General features: G+C 40.5%; 1 protein-coding gene across 1 annotated transcript in view; it reads right to left on the reverse strand.

Annotated features, from left to right (window-relative positions):
• GAREM2 (GRB2 associated regulator of MAPK1 subtype 2) overlaps nt 1–14168 on the reverse strand; it is a 194385-nt gene that overhangs the window by 179371 nt on the left and 846 nt on the right. The gene's annotated exons all lie outside the window — the stretch shown is intronic.

Below are 14168 nucleotides of genomic sequence, written 5' to 3' on the forward strand. Positions count from 1 at the left end.
TTTTAGTGTTTTTTATATGTAGTCTTATATCCCGCCATATTCTCACAAAATGGAGTACTGGGCGATTTACAGGTACCGTATTTTCACATAGATAACGCGCACCCATGTAAAACGCGCACACGGGTATAGCGCGCGGAAAACACAAATTTATGTACAGAAATTTTTATATACCGCGCACACCCGTATACCGCGCATGCTGCCCGACTCTCCCGTCGCCACCCAACTCTCCTTTCGCCCGCCCCGACTCTCCTCTGGCCACCCCGACTCTCCTTTCGCCCGCCCCGACTCTCCTCTCCCCCTTGAAGTCCTGTCCCCACCCTGAAAACCTGATGCCCCCCCCCCGACGTCCGATTCACCCCAACGCAGGACCGCTCGCACCCCCACCCCGAATGACCGCTCGCACGCACTCCCACCCGCACCCGCATCCCCACCCTGAAGGACCGCTCGCACCCCCACAGCCTCCCGACCACCCCCCCATCATGTAGAAGCTCCTGCCGATGTCCTGCTGCTTTCTCTTGGCGGTCCCGGCCCTTCCGTGAGCCCTGCGCCTGCGCTGCTTCCTCTTCCAGCGGTTCGCCCTTTCTCTAACGTCAAGCCCTCTTGCCCCGCCGACTTCCCGACACGATCGGGGCAAGAGGGAGCTCAAGCCCTCTTGCCCCCCCGACACATGGGTCCAACCCGACCATGTGCCCAAGGCCCCGCCCCCAGGAGGGACTTAAGGCTCCTGGGCCTATTCTGATTGGCCCAGGCGCCTTAGGCCCCACCAGTAGGCGGAGCTTTGGGACGGATGGGCCAATCCGGCCTCATTCCGTCATTGGCTGCCTGCCGGACAGGCGGGTTTGGCTCCCGTCTGTCCGGCCAACTACACAAAGGTATGGGGAAGGGGGGTAGGGGTGTCGTGGGGGTCGGCCAGGGGGGTCGCGGGTCGGCTGGGGGGCGGTCGGAGGTTCTTGGGGGGAGCGGTCATTGGGGGGAGGGGTTTGCGTCGAGGGCAGGAGGGCCTGGGATCCCTCCTGCCCGTAATGTAGTGCGGGGTGGGGGTAGGGGGTCGCCGTGGCCTGGAGGGTTTGGGCTCCCTCCTGGCCCGATATTGTCAGGGAGTTGGGGAGTCGGCGGGGCAAGAGGGCTTGGGCTCCCTTTTGCCCCGATCGTGTCAGGGGGGGGGGCAAGAGGGCTTGAGCTCCCTCTTGCCCCGATCGTGTCGGGGGTGCCGCAGTTGGCTGGGGCAAGAGGGCGGGAATGCGTGCGAGCGGTCCTTCAGGGTGGGGGTGCGGGTGGGAGTGCGTGCGAGCGGTCCTTCAGGGTGGGGATGCGGGTGCGGGTGGAAGCGCGTGCGAGCGGTCCTTCGGGGTGCGGGTGCGTGCGAGCGTTCCTTCGGGGTGGGGGTGCGAGCAGTCCTGCGGTGGGGGGTGAATCGGACGTCGGGGGGGGGAATTATGTAAAAAAAATTTTTGTACAACGCGCTCATGCGTATACCGCGCATGGTTATGCACGGTTTGTAAAAACACGTATAACGCGCGCGTTATATGCGTGAAAATACGGTAGTTGTTACATTGCATAGAGCTTTCCATAGATTACAAGGGGATGCTGAAAAGTTCAACCAACTTCCTAAATTATGAGCGTTATTTCGCCACTGTATCTGAAGAGAGTGTTATCTTATTTTGTTAAGTGCCTATTTGCAGAAATAAAATACTATGTTTTGAAATTGTTTCAGATCACTGAATGAACCATATCCACGTCATTCTCTTCTTGGCTGGGCTGAGAACTTTTCAGCACCCCCTCATACATGATAAAAAAAATCAGATTACAGCCTTTACAGAGACTTTTGAAATGGTGAGTTACAGATAATATTATCATAGACGGTATGTGGAATCCACATTGTGTTAATCTGCTTGCAAAGATTATTGAAAAAGTTATGCTTTCAGATTTTTGCGGAACATAGTATACACAATAGTAACATGAATCTTACCCCTACTTTTACTAAGGTGCACTAACTGGATTAGCACACGCTAAACGCTAACGCGTGCATGTTAATCTATGGACGCGTTAATGTTAAGCGTGCGCTATTTCATCATTTTTACAGTCTGAACTCTCCCCCACCAAGACAAATGCAGTGGGTTCCAATGCTCACACATCTCTGAGACCTTTAGCAATATGGATTTTTCATTCACCTATATCGTTTCTTCCAACGTTTTCTGTATCCAAATACCTAAATTTTAATACCTCTTTCCTTCCACAAGAAAGATAATTTTTCAAATAATCCCTTGGAACAGTGAACGTTTAAAGGGAGAACCTCAGATTTACTCCAATTTAGCTTATATCCTGAAAATTTCCCAAATCTTTCAATCAGCTCAAGTAAATGTGGAATGGTTTTTTCCGGATTTCTCAAGTGAAGCAAAATGTCATCTGCATAAGCAGAGACTTTATATTCCCGACCTGCATAAGGAATACCCTGAATCTCCTCTGCCTGTTGAATAGCCAATAACAAGGGTTCCAAAACAATATCAAACAGTAGAGGAGATAATGGACATCCTTGCCTAACTCCCCTTCCCAGACAAAAACTCTCTGAGAAAGTATTATTAATATACAATCTGGCAGAAGGGGAGCTATACAAGGTTTGAATCATTTGAATAAATCCAGACCCAATTCCAAACCAATCCATCACTTGATACATGAAGGTCCATTCTACACGATCGAAGGCCTTCTCTGCATCCAAAGATACAGTAAAGGCTGGATCATTAATGTTTTTTGATAGATTTAGCATATGTAATGCCAATCTAGTGTTATTAGAAGAATGTCTTTGAGCAACAAACCCTGTTTGGTGCATTTCAATGATATAAGGGAGAGCCTTAGCTAAGCGTAAAGCCAATAACTTAGCCAAAAGTTTACCATCTACATTTATCAAGGAAATAAGCCTGTAGTTTGAAACCAATGTAGGATCTTTATTTGGCTTCAGTAAAACAATAGTTAAGGATTCTGCCATAGTACCTAATATGCAACCTTTAGTTAGTTGAGCCTGATATAAATTTAATAAATATGGTAATAGGGTACTTTGAAATGATTTATAAAATTCCACTGTGAAACCATCACTACCTGGAGCGGATCCAACTCTAAGGGACTTCAATGCTATTTGTAACTCCTTTATCGATATGGGCACTTCAAGACTATGCTCGGGAATTTTGGGACCTTTAATTAATTTTAAAAATTCTATTCCATCCTTTTCTTTATTTGAATAAAGCTCAGAAGAATACAAAGTTTTGTAAAAATTTAAAAATTGTTTTAGAATATTTGTAATTTGTAAATCTTTAATCGCAATTATTTTTACTTTCCTTTTTTTCGCTTTAAGATAATTAGCTAGTAATCTTCCCACTTTATTAGAGTTTCCATAATACAAAGCTTGTTGTGAAAACAAATCTTTCCTTGCCAACTGTAAGGAAATCTCATTATATTTATATTTTACCTTTAATAGGGCTTGTACAGTATCTTTTTCCCATTTTGCCAATAATATTGTTTCTAAATCCTTAATCTCTTTTTCCATATTAGTAAACTCTATATTAAGTTTTTTCCTAACATGTGTCGCAAAGGAAATAATTTGTCCCCTAATGGTTGCTTTAAACTCATCCCATAATATTTCCTCTGAAATTTCTTCTGAAACATTAATTTGAATATTCTTCCATCTTTTGTTGAATTTCTTCAAGAAACTTTGAATCTGTAAGCCACGCATTATTGAATCTCCAAACAGGTCTTCCTCCACCCTCATTTCAATCCAGACACCCCGTGATCTAATAAGATGATTGGATCTATGTTAGCTTTCATCACATTTTGTACTAATGAATCTGAAACAAATATATAGTCTATCCTTGAAAATGAATTATGAACATGAGAACAAAACGAAAATTCCCGAGCATTAAAATGCAGGATCAGGAGTGTATCATATTATTATGTCCCATTGATTTAATTATCTTACTAGGATTTTTATCTATCAATGGATCCATAACAGCATTGAAGTCCCCAGCTACTACTATTTTAGAAGTAGCCAGTGGCAACAGCAATTTCTGAAGAGATATAAAAAATTCTGATTGATTAGAATTAGGGGCATAGATATTCAAAAGCGCCAAATAGTTTTCCCCAGATTTCATTTCTATATGCTCCCATCTTCCGGAGGGATCACTATTTTTTTAAAGTGAACATAGCAGAACATCTTTTATGAATCAGAATAGCCACTCCTGCTTTTTTCCTTATCGCAGGAGTGTAAAAACAGTGTTTTACCCATCCTATTTCTAGCTTTTTTGATTCTATTTCAGATAGATGTGTCTCCTGTATAAAATATATATCTGCGGCCTGCTGTTTTAGAAAATTTAGTGTTTTTCTGTTTAATAGGGTGATTTAGCCCATTGACATTTAATGAGAAAATTTTTAGATTCACTTATATTATTCTTATCTTGTTCTTTAAGGATAACATACAGTAATTCATTTTCCTACCTTCCCTTTGTTTTATCATTACACATCTGTACACCCCTATAAATAACCCCTTAAACTCCCCCCCCCCCACCCATATACATAGTATGAATACTTGAGAACACCTATATAGACAAGTGATTGTAAAACTCCCTCCAGGCCCATCCATAAAGAGCTTTGGTGTTTTTTTTAATTAAATAGATAAATCAGTAATAATTATTCTTGTATAAATATATTCATTTTCCATTCATGAATTTTATTACCCATTCATCTCACTATTCCCTAATATATCTTAATTAAATATTTCATTGTACTTTTCCAATTTATTCCCATCTTTAACCCTTTTTAATCTATTATCCTCCCTTAGTTAGTATTTTTATCTAGTTATCTATAAAAATTATACTTGACATATATTTATATATTTCATATATTTAAATTTATAATGTCACCATGTCATAAAATTTTCAATGGCCATATAAATACTCTTCTAAATACTATGATAAACATTATATCCTCATGTTATTTGCAATTACCCTTTATATAATTTTTATTTAAAAATCTTCATATAACTCATATCCTTATATCTTTAAGTAATATGTTCTAAATTCTCTATAACATTGAAGAAAAAGGATCTAAAATCTCTTATATTATATGTGCCCCTTATATATAATATAAGCTTAATTAATATTCCTATTTTATCTATTTCAATTAATCAATAAGCTGCCAAATTTCATCTATATGAAATAATATATCCAAACGAAGAGCCCATATTCTTACTATATGTGTAATTTCTTTGTGCAATGACCTATAAAGAAATCAATTCATATTTCCTAAAAGTTAATATTAATTTGCTCTTTAAATTCATTAATTAAAGGTAGAGCATCCTTAAATATTTATCAAATGATGGCTGAAGAATAACTTTTAAATTTCAAAATCCCCCCTTCTTTTTTTTTCAGTTATCTGATGTACCCTAATAATTATCACAAATTATATAATCTATGTATCTATATATAGTATCATCACATGTTGACATAAATAAATAAATTCCTCCTTTTAGCATACATTTTCTGTTATCTATTATTTTCTTCCCGAATTTCTTCTCATAGACAAAAATAACCAGCATAAAATGTATTGTCTATGACTCAGTTGAAATATATAATATAGAGTCTGTCAATCTTCAGTATATTTGCCCAAGTGAGTTCTTTCATATACGTGAATAACATTTAAATACTTTCCTGGGCGCACCCGATCCGTCTGAGAAGGTAAACTCCTTTCTAAAGCTCCACGTTAAAGCAAGGCATTCCAGTATATGTTGATCTATTTAATAACGCAGTTTATTCCTGTTAATACTTTGACGTTGATGTGCACGTTGTCTTGGACGCATGCGTTATCATCGTTGTTATCATTAATCATCTAAGAACGTCGTTGCATCATTGCGTATACATCTTACAAACATTTAACACACCAACCGTCAACTTTGCGCTGGAACCTGATGCTATTTCATTGTCATTGGTAACGTATCATTACGTCACTACTCTTTCAAGACAGTTCCGCCGAACTAGTCAAATGTCGTTAATGTTAATTCTCCTTTTAGATGAAATGAATTTTTCCTTTCCAAGTTTAGATTATTAAATTTGAATAAATAAAAGTGACTGTCCTACCCCACCTATGTAATCACTCCTTTCTGTAGTCTTTTAGTTCATTGGTTCATGGATTCCTCCTGTTGGGAAATAAATTATTTTAACTTTTCTGGATTATCGAATTGAGTTGTTTTGTTTATGTACGTAATTTTCATAACAGCCGGGTAGAAAAGGCCAAATCTTGCTCCGAGCTGTTTTAATTGTGGTCTATGCAATAGTAGCTATTGTCAAAATCGGGAACAAAGAAAAAATTTTTTCTCTTTATATTCCAGGTTCTTATTTTCTTTAGCTAATTTTAGTATTTCTATGGTTTGCTGATAATGTAACATACGAAAAATCAAAGGCCTAGGATACATTTGATTGTTAACCCTTTTTGTCCGTACTCTATGAGCAGGTTCTATTTCCAACAGAAATTTTGATTTTATCTTTAAAACTTTTGGAAGGAAAGATTCCAAAAATGCAATAGCGTCTTTATCTTCTGCCCCTTCCTCTAAACCTAAAAGTCTCACATTATTTCTACATGAGCGATTCTCCGGATCCTCCAGATGTTTTTCCAAAACAGTTATTTTCTTTTGATCTGTCTAAATTTGAACCTGTCCAAGACGTTTTTCCATCTTTTCCATTCTGACATTTACAATTTCATTTTGTCTTGTCAAGTTGTAAACTTCCTCTCTAAGCTCTGCTAACTTCTCCGAATTCCCTTTTAATATTAATCCAATCCACCTCAGCTCTTCCATTAGCTCAGCGTTGTTCGGGATTTCCTTAGGTAAGGGACACTTAGATGGAGTTGTCTGCTCTTGTTTTTGTCTTTTTGGCTTACAACCCAGTGAATCCATATTGCTTTGTTTAGATGTTGTAGTTATCTTAAAGGAAAAATTATCAGATATCTGTCATAAAATAATGAAAAAATAGGCCTGGGATGGAGGAACTTGTATATCACACATCCATTGCAGAGCCCTCAAGATTCCAGAATCAAACACAAATATTTATTTGAAAAGTGAAATGAATTTTTTCACTGATTAAAGATATTAAATTAGTACCCCAGTAAAAAGACTGAGCATCTGGTGTCTAGGTGTCAAGTTTTCTTCCTCGATTTCCTTTAAACCACTGGATTGCTTATGGTCTTATGTGTCTTGGCTCATTGGGGTTAAGTCTAGCAACTAATTTTGGGTACAGTTTATTCCTCCATAGACACTTACACAGCCATAGAGCAGGTGTTAAGTGCTTGTACTTAAATGCTAGAGATATCTGCATAACTTATAGTATTCTAGAAGTTATGCATGTGTTAGACCCATCAATTTTGCACCCAGTCTGCCTATGTGTACACCTTCCTGTAAAATATCCTATACTATAAAGAGAGTAATAATTGTATGTTTGCTGGAAATTTTCCTTGAAAAATGCTCCAAGGATTTTAGGGTATCAGAAAGCAATTAAGCTAGGTGTCTTAGAAAATTCATTGGGGTGGGGGTGGGGGGACTTTTGGGTGTTTGAAAATACATTTGGAGTAGCATCAGAATGAGGCTTGGAACATACTGAAAAAGACTGTTGGAGTGCCAGAGCTGTTTGGCATGCACTGAGAAAGTCTATTGGAACACCAGAATGAGACTTGGAATGCACAAGATTGCTGGAGCAGCAGAGTGAGGTTTGCAAGGTTATTGGAGCACCAGAACGAGGCTTACAACACACTGAAAAAGATTTCAACTTAACCTGAGGAAAAGACAGGAGAGAAGTTTGGCAGATAAAACCATTAAGTTGGACACTTGAAGAACCCCCCCCCCACACACACACACCCACACCCACACACCTAGTTCACAAACACAAAGGACGGAACTCCACAACCTGAGGAAAATTAAACAAATAATGAGGTTGGGCATTTCATAAACACACAGGAGAGCAGTTCAATTCACAAACACAGAAGAGGGAAGTTAGGCTGATAAACCATAATTCCAGGACACAACCTGAGGAAAATTAAACAGATTGGCACTACACAAACACACAGAAAGGAAGTTAGGCTGATAAACCATGATTTCAACACACAACCTAGGCACTTCACATACACAAAGGAGGGATGTTAGCTAATAAAGGAGTGATCTTCCGGTGCTCTTGCTGGGTCTCACGGCAAGCCTGGCAGATGCCTGCAACAGGTCTGGGAGGGGGTAGGTGTATGCTGACTCAAATGTAAGCTGAGACCCCTATTTTTGGGCCATTTTAGGCCCAAAAACCTCAACTGATATTATATGGTACAACAGTTTCAAAATTTGCAACCACATCACCTACCTTTACATGAAAAACAACCTACAACACCTACAAGATCAATTAGAAAAGCTAAAGGTATTGCAGAAATGTCAAACTTTATTAGTACTCTCAAAGAATATATGAAATGGAGCAAATATATTATCATATTCAAGAAATAAAAAGAAGAACTGAAACATCGCAACGACATGAACGCTTTAGTTCTCACCCAGAAAACAATGAAAACTTAAACAATACAATGCAATAGCAACAACATAAAACTGAAACAAGAACACCATCGTCATCATCATTAACACTACTTCCCCAAGTGAAGCTCGGTCTATGGAGTGGTAGAGTGGCCTAGTGGTTAATGAACTGACCTGAGAACCTGGTGGAACTGGATTCAGTTCCCACTGCAGCTCCTTGTGACTCTGAACAATACTCTCCATTGCCCCAGGTATAAAATAAGTACATGTTTATAATACGTAAACTACATTGATTGTAACCACAGAAAGGCAGTATATCAAGTCTCATCCCCTTTCCCTTATTTACAGATAGTACTTAAGTCAATTTTTGGCATATGTGCACACATACATGTCTATATGCTAGTAATCTAAACACATAACTGGCACATACATGTTAGCTAAAAAATATAAAACCAACAGACAGTGAATGTGGATGTTCTGAAAGATGATTTTTAATCACTCTTCGCAATAAAAATACAAATAAAAATCTGAATAAGTAATACATGTATGATTGTCCTGACAGACCCTACATGGTCCGTGTTTCAGCAAGACCGCCTTCCTCAGGGGTCCGGATGATGTAGGGTACAAAGATAAAAATATGAGCAAAACAATGTACGTGTCTTTAAGCACAAAACCTGAAAAAGGCTTGAAACAAGCAGAGTGGCACCTACTTTATGGAATCACCCCCTTAAAGGGAAGTCTATAACCAATTGCACCAACATTTTGCCTAGGTCAGTGTCTCTCACACTATGTGCTATGGTACAGTGGTGTGCCACGAGAGATTCCAGAATTTTACTTTATTTTTAAAAATTCCTTTCATAAGTATACACTAGAATAAATGACGTGTACATCACATACGCAAGAGTATGTCAATGTTATGAGCGTCTGCCTATGAAAGGATACAACTGCCCAGACAAGCATCATTCTTTGACGTGATTGGTCCTTGAAAACTGACGGCAGGTAAATTTATTTTTATTTTTTATGCAGTAGTTATCCTAACCTGAACAACCAAAGCTATCAAGGTTTTACCACCATTTGGATCTTCTTATCTTTGTAAACTTGAATTTTTAGCTCTGACAGAAATTAAATTTGAAAAAAAGAGATTGACTGAAGATGGTGGATGATGAAATGTGTGTTTGCTTGTTGACTATTGAGCTGCATTTTGAGTAAACTTGCTGCACTCAAAACCAAGCTCATCTATTGCATTGAATAGCAATTCTATTCTGTCTACTGTAGTTTCACCGTTGGTACAATTACCCATACATACATAATTTTATAATTTCAATTATAATGTGCCACAAAAAAAAACATTTGCTCCATTTAGGGATCCTTTTACTAAGGCGTGCTAGTGTGTCTTAGTGCACGCTAAGTGCTAACGCTTGCTAATGCGTCCATTATATCCTATGGATGCGTTAGTACGCATTAGCATTTAGCACGCGCTAATTTTTAGCGGGCACTAAGATGCACTAGCGCACCTTAATAAAAGGACCCTTTAGTGTGCCGGAGCTAAAAAAGTTTGCGAGACACTAGCCTAGTGCTGCCCAGTCCAGAGCTCTTTAAGAGACCACATGCTACTCTCCATTTTTTGTTGGCTCCGCAATTATGAAATGATCTCTCACTATGCATCAGCTGGAAGTGTTTTTTTTCACAATTTTAAGTTGTGGTTAAAAACACATTTGTTTACTACAGCATATGAAGGTCTTCAGTTCTCCTGATCCTGGGGATATCCCTGGGCTCCTAGCGCACAGGACTATGTGTGTACTTTGTTATGTTTGAATGGTACTTTCCCATCCTAATTTGGAGTTCCTTTCATTATAATTATTGCTTTTTAGTGATGTGAACTGCTGGGATCTGTGAGCCAGTTCACATGGTATATCACAAGTAGATCGGCGGACGTCATAATGCCACTTTACAGAGCAATGGTCAGACCACACTTGGAGTACTGCATCCAACACTGGTCTCCCTACCTAAAGAAGGATATAATTCTGCTGGAGAGGGTGCAGAGGCGAGCCACAAAGCTAGTAAAGGGTATGGAGAATTTGAGCTACAAAGAATGCTTCAGAAAACTGGGCTTGTTCACCCTGGGGAAGAGAAGACTGCGAGGGGATATGAGAGACTTTTAAAATAATAAAAGGATTCGACAAAATAGAGCAAGAAACACCGTTATTCACGTTGTCAAATGTGACTCTGACAAGAGGTCATGGACTGAAACTGAGGGGCAACAGGCCCAGGACAAATGTCAGGAGGTTCTGTTTCACACAACGAGTGGTGGACGCTTGGAATGCTCTCCCGGAGGAGGTTGTGACGGAAACCACCATTCTGGGATTCAAGGGCAAGTTGGATGCACACCTTCTTGCAAATCACATTGAGGGATACGGGTAAAACAGGGTCTTCATCAGGGAGCACCTAGCTTGGCCTCCATGTGTGCGAGTCGCCGGACTGGATGGACCTAAGGTCTGATTTGGTGAAAGGCATTTTTTATGTTCTTATGTTCTTATATATGTGAACATTACACATAACAGGCACGTAAATGCCAAAATTCTACCTAAGCACTATCATAAGAACATAAGAATTGCCATCTCCGGATCAGCCCCTAGGTCCATCAAGTCCGGCGATCCGCACACGCGGAGGCCCCGCCAGGTGTACCTTGGCATAGTTTTAGTCCCCGTATCACTCTACGCTTCTCATAAGGAGATGTACATCTAGCTTACCCTTAAATCCTAGAACGGTGGATTCCGCAATTACCTCCTCTGGGAGAGCATTCCAGGCGTCCACCACTCGCTGCGTGAAACAGAACCTCCTGATATTTGTCCTGGACCTGTCCCCCCTCAGCTTCAGTCCATGCATATACCTGCCTCACTTACATAGTACATATTACACAAATGTGGCACACAGGCAGAATATAAGCAGGATCTCATGTATGCATATAGCTTACGGAATACTTCAAGTTACATAGGTCTCTGCTACATTAAGGTCTCACATTTCCATCTCTAGAGCTAATGTACATGCTGATGCCTAAATGTTAGGTGAGTTGATACCAGGTTACACCAGTATTCTATAATGTTGCCCAGATGCCACCAGGGTACCTAAATGGAGGTGCTCTGTTAAAGAAATGCCCCAAAAGGTACATTTGTGATATTTCCCTAAATAATGCAGAAGTCAAAGAACTCTCTATCTCTCCCTGATTTTACTACCCTGCCCTTCTTTCTATATCTGACAAGTCCCTAACAATAAAGAACACATCCATTATTCTTAAACCATCTCCTGGTGCTATTTGAAGGAAGGGGCCTCAAGACAGAGACACAGGTTCAGGGGTTCTCATTATTTATCATGCCATTAATCATTACCAACTTTTACTCCCCCCCCCTTTTATAAAACAGAGTGCGGTTTTTAGCCCCAGCCGCAGCAATAACAGCAACATGCTCATAGAATTCCTATGAGCGTCAGAGCTGTATCCACCATAATTGTCACTAAAAACTGTGCAGTGATGAAGTAAGGGTAGGTGGCGCCCGGGGTGACGGGCCCCCCCTCCCTCCTCTCCACACCTCCCATTCCACACTTGCACTCTCCCTCCCCCCGGACTTCTTAATCTTCACCAGCACGAGTGGCTTCTGCAAGCATGCTCCTCGCGCCAGCGTTGGATTCCCTCTGGCCCCATGACCCGGAAGTGATTCAGAGGGGAACCAGGCTGGAATGAGCAACAGGCAGAAGTTGCTCGCTCTAGTGAAGATAATACAGAAGTACGGGTTGGGGGGGAGAGATGGCACGATGGTGGCATTGTGTGGCAGGGCGGGGCAGAGAAGTGCCAGCACCCCCACCGCCTTGGCGCCTGGGGTGGTAGGTACCATGGCACTGAAACTGCACTATGGTTTTGTAAAAGGGGGGTTAGTGAATTAGCTTCCCTATTATTACTTAAAAAGATCTACATATGGGCTGACCCATTCCTCCTTTCCCGACTGTACTCTCATCCATTCCTGCTTTCCTGACTTTCTATACCCTCGGCCATTCCTCTTTTCCTGTCAGTACCCTGACCCATTCCTGCTTTCCTGTCTGCCTCACTTGTTCCTGCTGTTTTGTCACTCATCTCAGTTTTTACCTTTGCCTACTACAGTTTGCTAGGCTGAACCTGTAGCTAAGGTACATCTTTCTACTTCCTCACCATAACCCAATAATTAGATACAAATGTGAATTTTAGAAGGCACTCAACAGAGTTGCAGGATGCATTATAGATAGAGAGACAGAGAGATTTGTCTGTCTTTTTATTTGTTGATATGCTGTAAGTGCTGTTGCAGACCTGGAATACAGGGATGTAAGAACCCATCTTTGATCCATCTATTGTAATGGATTATCATAGAGGCAGTAACACATAAGAACCAGTAGCACAGCATCTCATGGTATTACAAAAGCATTCTGACAATTCTAATCTTTCCAAAGCAGCTTCCTGTAACATTTTTGTATATAATTATATTGTTAGTCAGAGAGACATGGGTGCCCATTAAATCTAAACTTCTCTTAAATAATATATCATTTACATAATGGAGTGAAGGAAATACATCAATGCGGAATTTACTCTCACTATTCCCACATGTGAGGGTAAAAAATAACAGTTTTAGAGTTCCCCTCAGTGCCATAAAATATATTGCAGCGAAAATTTAAAAAAAAAAAAAAAAATACTGTAATATCATCAGTTACTGCTTGTAGCTTTTCCACTAGTATCTGTAAAATGCAGCCTTCACACATGTGATCAGATGGAACTTTCTTGTGTGCCAGGCTGCACTGTCACATCACCCATCTCCTACAAAAAGCAGGATCAAAATTTTTAACAGTTTAAAAAAAAAAAATAAATAAAAGTGAGCTGCTTCCAAAAATGATGACCCTTTAATTACTTGGCTTTTTCAGAGAATTTTGCATCAAAGGATTGTCCTCCACTTTTGGCTATAGTCACCATTAACTTCAGGGCTAGGGAAACAAATGTATACCATGGAATCATACTCAGGATTAAACATATCTTCCTTGGGCATTCAGATTGGTGATTTTCAGAAATCCAAGCAGCATCAGCCTACTACCTGAGCAAAGGCGATTCCTGCCAGACCTTTTAGGATCCAATGCTAATTTTCTACAAATATATACAATATGGTAAGGGCAGCCCCAGGCATCTGTCCCTCCCTTCTGCACACATTCAGATGCCTCTTTGCAAGTCCCTGGGATGCGCTGCTGCTGTTCCTTCCATTAGCATGCAGAACATGATGTGCAGATGGCAAAACTCTCATTCTTCACACACACAAAGGGAACCTCCAGCGTCCGGCCAGCAAGTTCTCTGGCCCAAGAAAAAAAAAAAAAGACCTCCTCTAGTAAAACAACGGCAAGGAACAATACCCCTGGAACAGCAGGCAGAGATCCAGCTAATGTAAAGAAGAACTGGACCCCTTGAATCCACTCCCACGTACTGAGATCTGAGAGAGGCCAAAGAGAACCCCACTTGGATATTTTTTTCCCCCACTGCATTTAAGAGCTTTCAAATAAAGAGTGAATCTCGGTTTGACAATGCAGCGTTGCTTGAAGCCACCCTCCAGACAGAACAGCTTGGAGAAAG

The sequence above is a fragment of the Geotrypetes seraphini genome, chromosome 3, assembly GCF_902459505.1.
Source record: "Geotrypetes seraphini chromosome 3, aGeoSer1.1, whole genome shotgun sequence".
Lineage (NCBI taxonomy): Eukaryota > Metazoa > Chordata > Amphibia > Gymnophiona > Dermophiidae > Geotrypetes > Geotrypetes seraphini.